The sequence below is a fragment of the Drosophila grimshawi genome, unplaced genomic scaffold (assembly GCF_018153295.1).
Source record: "Drosophila grimshawi isolate 15287-2541.00 unplaced genomic scaffold, ASM1815329v1 contig_131, whole genome shotgun sequence".
NCBI lineage: Eukaryota > Metazoa > Arthropoda > Insecta > Diptera > Drosophilidae > Drosophila > Drosophila grimshawi.
In genome coordinates this window covers 778,667-791,569 of record NW_025062826.1, presented here as the reverse complement: position 1 = coordinate 791,569, position 12,903 = coordinate 778,667, and the positions used below count along the sequence as shown (strand labels likewise).

Genomic DNA, 12,903 nt, shown 5'->3' with positions numbered 1-12,903 from the left:
AACAAAACAAAAGAAATATATGGTTGCTGTCAAGTTGATTTTGCAACAGTTTGCTAAGTTGTAGAAATATTTCCGATAGTTTGATAAAATATTTATATGCCAAATATTTATTTATACTTATCTAACCAACATTATTAAATGGAAAAGTGAAAAACTCTCTTTTACCCATTTTGATTGGACTCAGTCACTAAGCAGACTTAGAAAAACATTTGCAGGTGTTTCTCAAATTAAAATTCGCAGTTCTGATTGAAAGATGGCGCTTCAAAGTCACATTGACTCATTTATAAAACGCTACTTGAAAAACAATTAATGAACACTTAAAAGAAAAACACCTGAAAGGAAAATTGTGTGAATTAAATGCAAATAAAAAAGAACCAAGTGATAAACTACCCTTGAAAAGCGTGACTCGTGTGAAATTGAGGAATTATGGATACACTTACAAGTAAACATGTGTGTGTGTGTGTGTAGAGGAATAGAACTTAGTTTCTATTGGCAGCACCCTCTTTAACTAATCACAATGTATCAAATTGTATCCCTTATACTATATCCCATATATGCCACATATCTCACATATCGCATATCAGCACTGGGGACTCATAAATCACATGCCACACACACACACACACACACACTTTCTCCTATGTGTGTGTGTGATGTCAAGTTCATCTCATGGCAATCCAATCAACTGGCGAATGCCGCACAAAAAGTTACCAACAACAACCACCGTCTTTTAGCCAAATTTACCCCTAAATATGCAGCAACCTCCACAGACACCCCCTAACTACCTATACAGACATATATATATATAAATTTATATATATATATATAGAGGACTGCAAAACAATAACTAGCGAGATAAACAGACAACATTTGGCGGTAATGCAAACGACGACGACAACGATTCTATGGCAAATATTTAATATGATATTTATGGGGCAAGACGATAGACGGCAGCGGTGAGAGGGTAGAGGTGGGGTCGGGGGGGTGTGGAAGCGAACTAAAAACAGAGTCAGAATCAGAATCAGAGTGTGAGCAAAGAGGCCGGTGATAAATGACTACAGCAAAGCCAACAGCAATGCCGACAGCGACGGCGACAGCAACAACGACAGCTACAGTGTTGTGTGCTGTTGTTGTTGTTGTTGCTGTTGCTGTTGCCCATCAGCCATCTCTTAATGTTAAAGCCAAAGCCAAAGCAACGAAAGCAGCGCTGCAGCAGCGACGTGCTCATTCAAATGTAACCAGCACGAGCCGCTGTTGCTGTTGCTGTCGCTGTTCTTGTTGCTGTTACTGCTGCTGCTGGGTCGCTGCTTCTGCTGCTGCGACTCGTTGAGCCGAAGGTGAGCAAGGCAAATCAAACAAGCCGAAGTGCAAAAAAAAAATAAAATTAAAAATGTTGCTGAAAAACACAACGCTTGAAGGGACACAAAACTGGGCTTCAATTGCGACGCGACGCACAAAAACTTGACTTGAGCAGCAGCGAAGAGCGAGGTCAGCGCAGAGCAGAGCAGCGGAGCGCAGTAAACTGCAAGCTTACGTACGTATTAACAGACAGTGCGTGCCTAACAGTAACTGGGCGCGATCGCCCGTTAACAGCTCCACTTGTCTCTGTTAACTGTTATTTATTGCAATTCTTGGAATAGGTCTAATCACTGTCATTAACAGGAGCTGTAAAATAACATTCAGTGTACGATCGACACTTGTCTGTTAATTGTTTTAGAAATGAACTCAAATCGAATATCGACAAAATGATTTCAAATCACAACAATAAAAGCCCAAAAAGTACAGTCTACACACACACATTTTCTAATTGAAATACAAATGTAAAGCTAAATACTAAAATTAGCTTCCATATAAAAGTGAAGAGGCTAGCAACAAAAACAAAAAATACAACAAAGTTCAAAGGGGGAGAATCAATTTCGAATATAATTCAAACGCAATATGTAAACACTTCAAATCTAGGGGGAAAAAAACAACAGCAACAAAATCAAAACACAAATGTGAAAGAAAAGTATAAAGAAAGAAAGAACAAGCAGCAGCAGCATAGACTGCGACGCTGCAGCATTGCACTGTAAATCGCTGCAGCTGAGCAGCTGGCCGAGGCGCCTGCATTGGGTGGGTGGTCGTGAGAATGAGGGGAGAGAAAGAAGAGAGAGAGAGAGAGAGATGTCGCCTTGGTCTCTGCTTGCTGCGCTTTGCTATTCGGCTGTGCGAGTCTCGTCTCGGCTTGGTTTGGCTTGGCTTGGCTTTTAATATCGTCACACACACATGTGAAAATATACTTTGTTTGTTTACGCGATGACACAATTCTAAATCTCTTTTGCTGACCCGCTCTCTCACTCCCACCTATTATGTGTATGCTGTGTGTGTGTTTGAGTTTGTTTGTATTTGTATTTGTGTGCTTAAACTGAGCTTTGTTTGTCAAGGTTTGATTTGTTCAACGATTTGATTTTATATCTCTCTGCCTCTCTCAGCGTTGTTCATGATTTGATTAAGTTAAAGGACAACAGAGTCACAGTCAGCACTCAATAACTGCAACGTCTAACCGCAAAACATTTATCTCAAACTTGAAATTTAATTCAATTATTATAGCAGTGTTTTTGGTCTAGATAAATAATATTAATATATTTATGTGTGATTTCACTGTATTCACTTCATACAATAATCTCACACATATACTCTTAATATCCGTCACTCATCGATGGCCACTGTGATTATTGCTTACGTTACGCTACTTACGTACTTTGCTGCTTATAATTAAGTGTTGACAACACCAAAAAAATGAAACTCACCTGCAATGAGAGAGAGCGAGAGAGAGAGAGGGAGAAAAAACAAATTAATAACATGAAATGCAGCGTAAATGATAAATCAACTGGCTAAAAATACAAAAACAATTACAGCAGCAACAGCAGCAACGTCGACGTCAGCGTCGACGCCAGCTGCCTAAAAAGGCTAACAATTGCAAAAATCTGCACAAGCGACGTCAAAGTGAAGCTAAAAATATTTTGTATTCGCTTCGAATATCCAAAATTAGCTGCGACGACGACGTCAGCGGTGTACAGGGAGCAGAGGAGAGACGTGTGAACGTCACTGTTGAACCGTCGCCGGTGCCGTCGCGGTTGCTGTCGACGGCAGCAGCAGGTTGGCAGAAAGTCTGCCACTGATAACGGGAAATGGCATGCCAGCAGCACCAGCTCACTCACACTCACTCACTCACTCACTTACACTCATTCACTCACAATCTCTCACTGTGGCTCTCTCGCCTAGCCGGTTACTCTCTCTCTCTCCCGCTCTCCCTCTCTCACACTCTCATGCAGCTCCGGGCAACGGCTCACGCCAAAATAAACAAAACAAATGTAAAGTGCGCCCTTCCTTTACAACCCACACGCCCCACCATCCCCTCATTTTGAAAAAGAATATGTGGGCATAACAAAAATGAAAATTGTACGCGAAATGTACGCCGCAAATGGCAGCAGATTTGCCATTAAAATGTACACAGAAGCTTTACGTTATTCACGTAAAACGCAAACATTGAGGCGCAAGAGTTGGAGCAGAGAGGCAGGCGAGCGGGGAGGGGAGAGAGAGCGGAGTGTGAGTGTGAGTGAGTGCAAGAAAACATAGACAAACATTCGCAGCATAGCATAACAAAAGAAATTGACAAAACCGATGGGGGCGATTTTAAACAGTGCGCTGTTAAACGTTAACAGTTGCCGTCGCACTTAACAGCGCTGTGGCTGTTAAGCAATTTACAACATAATAAATTAATTAGAGACTTAAATCGCTTTTAAAAATAAGTCGTTTGACCACACAAAATGGTTTCGTTCTAATAAATGTGTATATGTATGCCAAATTAAATATAGCAACAAAGCATACGCATATACATATAATAAAAGTGATTTAAATATTTTAAATGAAAATTTCTCTGCCGTTGTTATTTGTGTTTCATTTTCTGTTTTGATAGTTTTCTCAAGATTTCCATTGTTTGCTGTTGTGAAAATTACACAAAATGAATGACTAGTTTGTTCAACTTAATAGTGAAATTGTAGCGACTTTTTAGTAGCTATTAAAAACTTTGTTAGCTTGATTAAAATTTAAACACTTTGTTTTAATTATTGTTGTTTATTGTTAATTGTTGCTAAAGTTACAAGTGTTGTTAATTAATTAATATATATTACAGCACGTAAGTGTTAAAAATAAATCAGCAACAATGGCAACAATACACAAAAAGATACTTGTGCAACACAAATATATTCGCAACACTCCGAGACAGTTGCACAGAAACCAAATATTAAATAATATTCATATGTATTGATAAATATATGAATAATTGGGTGTATATATACAACTGACTAACGACTGTATACACTTTATTAAGCCGATATATATATACATACATATATATATATATTTGTGTGCCTGCATCTGAATAATGACGTTCCGTGTGTAAAATATTAAACAAAAAACATTCAAAAAAAAATAATAATATTAATAATATGTATAAAAATGCAAGTGATAGCCAGCAGCAGCAGCAACAGTGGCAACAGTGACATGTTGACAAATTCAATTAGCCAGACAGCAAGAGTCGGCCAATAGATTACAGCAACAACAACAACTAAATAGCTTTGGGCGGATTTTTTAAGTGCGAAGAGAAACGCGCAAATGTGTGAAATGAAAATTGCATTATGGCAAAAACACACAAATTAAAAAAAATAAAAACACATTCAATAAAATATAAAATGTTGGACAGAGTGCTCGATGAGCAGATACCCTGTTATATACTTTAGCTAACAAAATCTGTGTCTCTTGCAGTTGATCAATAATATGATCACAGAATAATATATATTAATTCCAAGATCTTTCTATATCTTTATAATTGTGTCTCCTAATCGGTTTTTATCGATAATGAAATAAGCTTTATGTGTGTTTGATATACGAGAAATTAGATAACAAATTTAATTTTATCAAGTCTCTAAGATTAGTTGAATCAACTCTGCTGTTAATGATTTTCAAGAATATTTATACGTATACCTCTTGGGTTCGTCGATGCCTCTCTATAACTGTTACATACGTTTCCACAACTTCAATACACCCGTCTTCAGATTTTCAATGGGCTCAACGCTTAATATTTAACTGACTTTATGGCTTATAAATATTTGCAGCTGTCTGTTAAAGCCAAAGCAAAAGCTGAATATAAAAGTCCAATTAAAAGAAGGTCAACACAAAAGGCTAACTAAAACCATCGACTTAACTAAACTATAAAGAGCAATTAACTTAGTTAATATCGTGCAATATACACAGCGTATACGTAATGCGATAAAAATGCCAACAAATTAATATATGAGAAACACTTGAATCCATTTTAAATATAATTGCGTGGCATTAAGTATACGCAATGTGAATTTTAATCATTTCAATAAAATGTATATAATACAATAATTATAAGAATATTATTGTGGAAAGTGTCCTATTTGCAATTTACACTTGCCTTGACAGCTTGCTGGTGCATGCCCCGTGCCCCGTACCCCGCCCCGGTTGCAATTTCTTTTCTATATATGGAACGACACGATTTGCAATCAACTAAATTGAATTCTGTTTTTATGCAATGCACAAGCCGCTTTAAAAAAGCTCACTACGCCAGAGAGAGAGAGAGAGAGAGAGAGACAGAGAGAGAGACAGAGAGAGAGACAGAGAGAGAGAGAGAGAGAGAGAGAGAGAGAGAGAGAGAGAGAGAGAGAGAGAGCGTTTGTGTGTAAAAGGGAGACTAGCGCAAGAAGCGCTGCAATTGTTATACCCAGTAAGACAGCTGAACAGTGGGCGTAATCAGCCAAAGCAACAACTTGTAACTGAATATAAGGAATATTTAATCGCTTGTGAAATAGAAACAGGAACCGCAACTTTATTGATTACAATTCAGAAATGCCACGGAAATTCAACATTTCTTTAAGAAGCAGTTAAGGGAACCTTTATTATTACATACACCGAATATCGAAAGAAATTTGAAACCAATTCAGTTCGACATCGGCATAGAAATTATCGAATTAATTTATATTTTGGGTAAGTTTGACTGGGATCTCTTGGTATACAACAAAGGATTGTTTCTGAGACAGATATATGATATAGTGATTTGATCCAGTCAACTCCGACATATCAGCCAAGATCAAGAATATATATACTTTATGAAGACATCTGCTTAAGATAGATATAGCTACAAATATAATTAGAGATATAAAAATAGATATGAAAAAGATAAATTTAGAAACAGATAGATATAGATGACAACTATATCCCTTTTTAAGAAAGAAACAAATCGTACAGGGTAGCTGCTAGTCGCGTTGCTTGTGCCGCAACAGGCAGCTGCAGTTGTCTTGAATTGTTTGTTGTCAAGTGACGACGGTGACGAAGACATCGAGACTGTGACTACGCTGAAGATGATGACGATGACGATGATGATGACGAGGATGATGATGAGTATGATAATGACGATGACGAGGCTGACATCGTGTACGATATTCAATTAGGTTTTGTCATCGTCTGTCGGCTGTCATTTAATGAAATTAAATTTAACTGCATTTGTTTATTTATTTGGTGCGCGTTTTCTTTATTTGTTGATATGGCAAAAATCAGAATCAGTTAATTCGATAAACGCAAAATGCAAATGGGGTCAACTGATAATGAAACTCTATAGAGAGGTGGGGGGAGGGGAGGAGGGGTTTTTGGGGAATGGTACTTAGTTAGTTAGTTAGTTTGCAACCAATTAGCAGCGTCAGCTTTGCCAAAAACTTTGTACAATTTTCAATAACAAAATTGAGAAAGACGAAAGACAAATGTCGCTAGGGAAAAGCTGAAAACTGAAGCTGACTTTTATGGCCAGGAGACATGCGCAGAGCCAAGGACTTTAAGCCAGGCCACAAATTGCACACATACATATATCTATATAGATACATATATATATATATTTAAAAAAGGGGTGTGGGGTGTAGGGGGTGGCATAGTAAACACCGTTAGACATTGCTGCGGCTCAACAACTTGCAAAGATATCAGTTGCCAAGATAGTTAGGGGTTGCTCTCTACCCTTAGGGGCCTTTTGGGCTGGATCAAAGAGGGGCGGTGGGATGTGGAGGGGCGTTTACTAAAGCATATGCCCCTAAAAACCTGTGACGGCTGCTCATTGTGTGTTTGTCTGTGTGTGTGTGTGTGTGTGTGTGTGTGTGTGTATTTTGTGTGTGTTTTTCGGGGCTAATGTAGACAAATTTTTATCGCTTGCTAAAGTTTTTGCATGGAGTGTGCTTGTGGGCGGGGTTAAGGGGTGGGGGTGGTGTGTGGTGTGGGGGGAGAGGGTGGCTGAGCTTGAAAGTGTGATTTTGGCTAAATAGGCTGTTTGTGTCATTAATAATAATAGTTATGATTATGATTATGTTGATGGTGATGAGCGACAAAGAAGCGAGGCTCAACTTGATAACAACAACAACGACAACAAGGAAACACCCTATAAAACAGCAACAGGGTGCAGATGGAGGGTGTAAAAAAATGGGTAGTCTGAGTTGAAGAACTAACGGTAAATGTGCTGACAGCAGAAACTGGCTAAAGTTCAATGCAAGTTATTAATTTAGTGGCAATGCCCGTCTCACAGTGGAAATAGTCCCCAAGAAGATGATGAAGCAGCAGGAGCAGCAACGGAAGAAGAAGAAAAGCCAAGCAACTCCAAAAGTAGAATAATGAAAATCTAAGCAGCAAGTGGAAAAAAGAGTCGTTTTTGATTAGATTTTAGGGGGAAATGTGTGGCAAGAGGAGGAGCACAGATTGAAGATGCCGGAATAATCGAGAATTGATGAATAAATAGTAAAATCGATACATGAATAGATGGGGAAAGTACGAAAATGTGTAGAAAAATTGCTGCCAATATCGATAATCACATATAAGCAACTTTGATACATGAAAATTGAATGCAAGAGTCAACAAACTATGGAAAAATAATACGATCAATTGCAATAGGCAGCAATAATAAGCAATAGAATATAAAGTTTTGAAGATATAAAGTTTTCTTTAAATTGGCATTCAAACAATACATTTCAGCTAATGTTTAATATTTAGTTTATTTAATATTGATAACTATTGCGTAACAATAAAAAATGCATAGGCAAAATGCAAATGTTTTTAATTGAATTTCATGAAGTTTTATTTATTTGTTTTCGGTCGTGTTTTGTGCAACAAATTTAATCGAATTCGAAAAGCAATTTCTCGCAAGCACTTTCTACAACTGACTGAACACTTAACTGGGCTAACACTTGAGATCCCAATTTCCCACTCCCATCCCCCCTCTGTCTCTCTCTCTCTCTCTTAACACTAAACGTTGACATGCAAATCTGCTGGCAAACTAAGCAAAAAAAGAAAACAGCAGCTGCAAATCAATTAAAAATCGTCAGGAATTGCTGAAAAAAAGGGAAAAATGTTTGAAATAGGCGTTCCAAATTTGTTAAAAACAAATGGGGCACACACGCTGAGTTTGTAGGCTCAGCTGGAAAAAGGCTGCCGCTGCCGCTGCCACACCCCTTTTCCCCAGCCTTGCCAGCTGCTAGACTGGCCCTAATCACCAGCAAACAAAAGTCAAATCAAAAGAGAAGCCAGGCAAGCAGCAAAGATTTTCAACCACAACGACAAAACTGGGGAATTGGGTGACGGGGGGGGCAAGAGGGGAGGTACAAGGGGGTGGGGAGGGGGTTAGGTGCAACAGCAGCTAACAAGCAAAACGTCAACGACGACGACGACAGCGACGACGACATCGTTGCAAGCGACTTCCAATTATTTTTTATATTTGCTGCAGCAACAAAAGCAACTACAGCCATGGGAGTGGGGGCAAGTAAAAGCAGAGGCGGAGTGGTGGAGGGGGTGTACATAAAATGGATTATGTGGTGGCTGCTACTGCTGCTGCTGCTGTTGCTGCTCTCATACTTTTACTGCTCGGCGTGCGTGGAAAACTCGTGAGGCAAATGCAACAGCAACAGCAACCAAAAGCCAACGTGGTGTATACCCTTCAAGAGGGTATACAGGGTATAGAGAAAGATTGAAATGCATTTTTTGCTATCTATAAGTAATTTGTTAACTTGTTTTACTATTTCGTGCTTATGAACTTGAAGAATTACCTAATTATACCCTGAATTCGTTTGAAACTTGCCAATATCGATAATAATCGATTATCGATAGCAATAATGGACACTCCAGATTAATCAACTGCATAAATTTCATAAAAATAAGTAGTTCTTGCATAAGCACCTATTTAATTTATTAAGCAATCAGATATATGTTATTCACATTTTGACTGACAATAATCTAGATCTGACTACTATATTCTTATAGTTCCCATAGGAACAATACTATATACCTATTATAGAAAATAGATCAGTATTTCTAAATTAATTGTTAAACTTAGTCGTGAGGGTCTGTCAGGATATAGTTCTGTCAGGATATTGAAGCTTCGGTGTGCCTTCTTCTCGTATTTTATTTCTTTTTGGTCCTTTTCCTTTTACTCATTTCCCAAATACTATCCACAGCCCCCCCCCCCCCCCCCCCCTCACTCTCTTTCTCTCTCGCCTTTCACGCTGCAGTTTTGATTGTTGACTGCCACAGAAACAAGAACAACAAGAAGAGCTCACATTTCTTATCAACTTGCCCCACTTGAGCGGCGTCTTGAAAAAAAACTCGCTGCAAAATGAATACAAATACTTACATATATATATAAATATATATAGATATAAACAAAGTGTACTTTTTACAAAGATTTCTTTCTCTTGCTTAATTAAAAGATGCAAATTAATTGCTTGGCCATTACTAATTAGTCAGCGTAATTAAACAAAATTCTGCTTTTACTTTCTGCTTTTGCTTTCCTTAACTATTTTTTTATTTCATTTATTTTTGTATGCGACTAAAAAACTCAACGCAGTCCAGCAGCAGCAGCAGCAGCAGGAGCAAATATTGAGTCGTCTATGGTTGCAAACAAAGCTTTTAAGCTTCGTTGAGTTTAACACAAATACACACACTCACACACACTTACACACACACACACATATTTACATACAATGATAGGCACACGTAGAGACGACTGCGACACCGGCGCCCCTTATTACAGCTCCCCCAAGTGAGGCAGAGGCAGAAGCAGAGGCAGAGGGGTGGGTTGGGGTGGCAACTCTGCTGGGCACACGTTGCTAGCCATATGCGCCACAAAATTCAAGTGGGGAACACAGGCAGGGGAAGAGCACACTACTCACACTACTCAGACACACACACACACTCGAACAGTTGTCGACTGCGTGCCATTGCCTATAAATACAGTGGGTGTGAAAACAATGCGCACAACTAAAACAAATGTTTAGGCACCAAGCACCAAGAAACATCTGACAATATAAGGGACAAGCAAGTTGGCTAAAAAGTTTGGCTCACTACTAGCAAGCAATCTAAAGTTCGGAAAGAAAGACGTTCCCATAACTATATATGAATAACTATAGTTATAGCGCTAGAGTGGCAAATATTCTATTAATATTCATATTACACTCGAACTAAATCGTTCCATATTTTATTTCGACTAGCTAAATAGATAATATTGTTTGAAAATGGAGTCTGTCAAAGATTATTTCTTTCAAGTATCAAGTAAGCTTCGTTTTTATGTATTTTCGAAATAATATCTGTCTTTGTTTATATAATTACCATTTCTTTAATTTGAATTTAACAACAAAAAATAACAAAATCTTAAATGAAACAATTCTCTTTTGCAACTACACATTTATTGTTTCCACATTCATTAACATTTATTTCTAAAATATATTAAATATTTATCCAACAAAATCTTGTGCTGCTCGAACTTCACATTTTCGTTGCTCTTTCATAAATATTTAGCAGTCACTGTATTGCCAAGTCGCACGCGGCGTATACTTGACATTACATGAGCTCCGCACACACACACAAACACACACACACACACGTGTACACTCGACTCTGTGCATCTCGCTCGCACACACAATTGGCATTGCTATCTCGCTCGCACGCGTGGACCTGCAGACAAATTTCTATAAATTATGCATTGTGTGTGTAAACACGACAAGTTGAATTGAAATTACGGATTTAAATGCGAAACCAAAGAAATTTTATAGCTCACTCTATTTGAGATATATATTTATATATATGTATATGTATATATATAGATATATATATATGGTTGTTGTGTATTTGCTTTTTATGTTGCTTATTGTTTTTGCACCCTCAGTTGCTGTCTAGTTCTAACCTTTGACATCTCTTCCGCTACAGCCGGGCAACTCTTCTGCTTCTTCTTCTTGTTCCTCCTCTCTTTTGCTTTCTTTCATCTGCCGCAACAATAACAACAGCAACAACAAAAACAATAACAATATAAAAGCAACGACAATCACATAAATTTAATTGTTTAAAGTGAATTTCGCCGCCGTTCAGTGCAGAAAAATTGCCCAGTTGTCAGTAGCTCTCAACCACACTGAGAGAAACAATGTGAATGCAACAAAATTCATTCACGACTCTTCGATAAAGAATTCATCTGTTTTTTTTTTTTTTCTTTTTTAAACTGAACAATCGACAACAAGTTTATAGCCTGATTTCATAGTCGACATCTACAGAAAATATATAAAGCTTGATTTGAGTTAGAAAATTCTAATTGGCTTAAGCTCATTTATATTTCTCTCTGTGTATATACCCCTCACCTCTCCACCCTTTTGCTTTACTCATTTTCCGTAGTCGTCGTCCCATCATCATCATCGTTGTTGTCTTTCTCGTTGTCATTGTCACCTTTTGAACTTCCGTTTTTTGTTTTTGTCGTCGTCGTCGGCGTTGGCGTTGGCGGCGGCGTCTGTTGATACATTTAACTGTCCAGCGCAAGCCCTTCACTCTCCCTTCTTGCCTTCTCCCCTCAATCCGCCCCTCGCCCACTCCCAACAAGCAGCTGTGCGTCTGTTCACTCAGACGTAAATGTTTCTACATATCGTTGAACGGGCGTGCTCATTGTTGAAGCTGCCCCCTCTTCTTGCCTGGTCCCCTCGTCTGCTTGCAGCACCTTTCCTTCAACTGTCCAAGCTCGATTCATTAAACATTTCTATTTGTTGTTGTTAATTTGGTTGTTGTTATTGTTGTTGTTGTTGCTGCTGGCATTTGTTTATTCACAACAACAATTTCGTTGCAGTTGACATTGATGATGATGATGATGATGATGATGATGATGACGATGACGACATAAAAGTCACGACGTGTTTCATCAGCTGCCTCAATTCTTATTCATCATCTTCAACATCCTTTTTCTGTTGAATTTTGCTTGTTTAAAACAAAAGCGTGCAAAAATGCGCTGATAAAATGCTTAAAAAAGCTCCGCAAATTGATGTGATTAAAATGTTTTGCGATTTCTTTGCAGTTCTTAAAATATATTTGTGACAACAACCAGTCGTTCTGTGAACTTCGATATAGGCTATAATTAGATTATAATATCATATCACAATAATAATTATATTATTATATATAATAATAATAGCTTTTATATGTTTATGACTTGAACGCTGACCTGAATGAAGTTGCTTAAAGTGTGTAAGGCAGAGGGAGGCATCTACGATCCCATTAAATATATATTTTTGATATTAGTATAAACATTTCTATGATATTCTAACGATTTGAATAATGAATAATCTGTGATTAGGCCACACAATACTCAAATGACCAACATAAAACAGGAGTATTCATCCCTAAAACACTCATGAGTGTAGCTGTGAATACAAAAGGCAAAAACCAAATCGACTTTCGTAGGTCAGTCAATGAAATGAGTTGCAATGAGTTAAGCTGTGCAGCGAAAATCCAGCGATTTTCGAAAAAGGGGCGTGTCAGGCAACCCCCCTGCTGTGTATAATG

General features: G+C 38.1%; 1 protein-coding gene across 1 annotated transcript in view; it reads right to left on the bottom strand.

The window, feature by feature from the left end:
* The window catches only part of LOC6568820 (neurogenic protein mastermind), a 73,342-nt gene that overhangs the window by 41,183 nt on the left and 19,256 nt on the right, over positions 1-12,903 (bottom strand). The gene's annotated exons all lie outside the window — the stretch shown is intronic.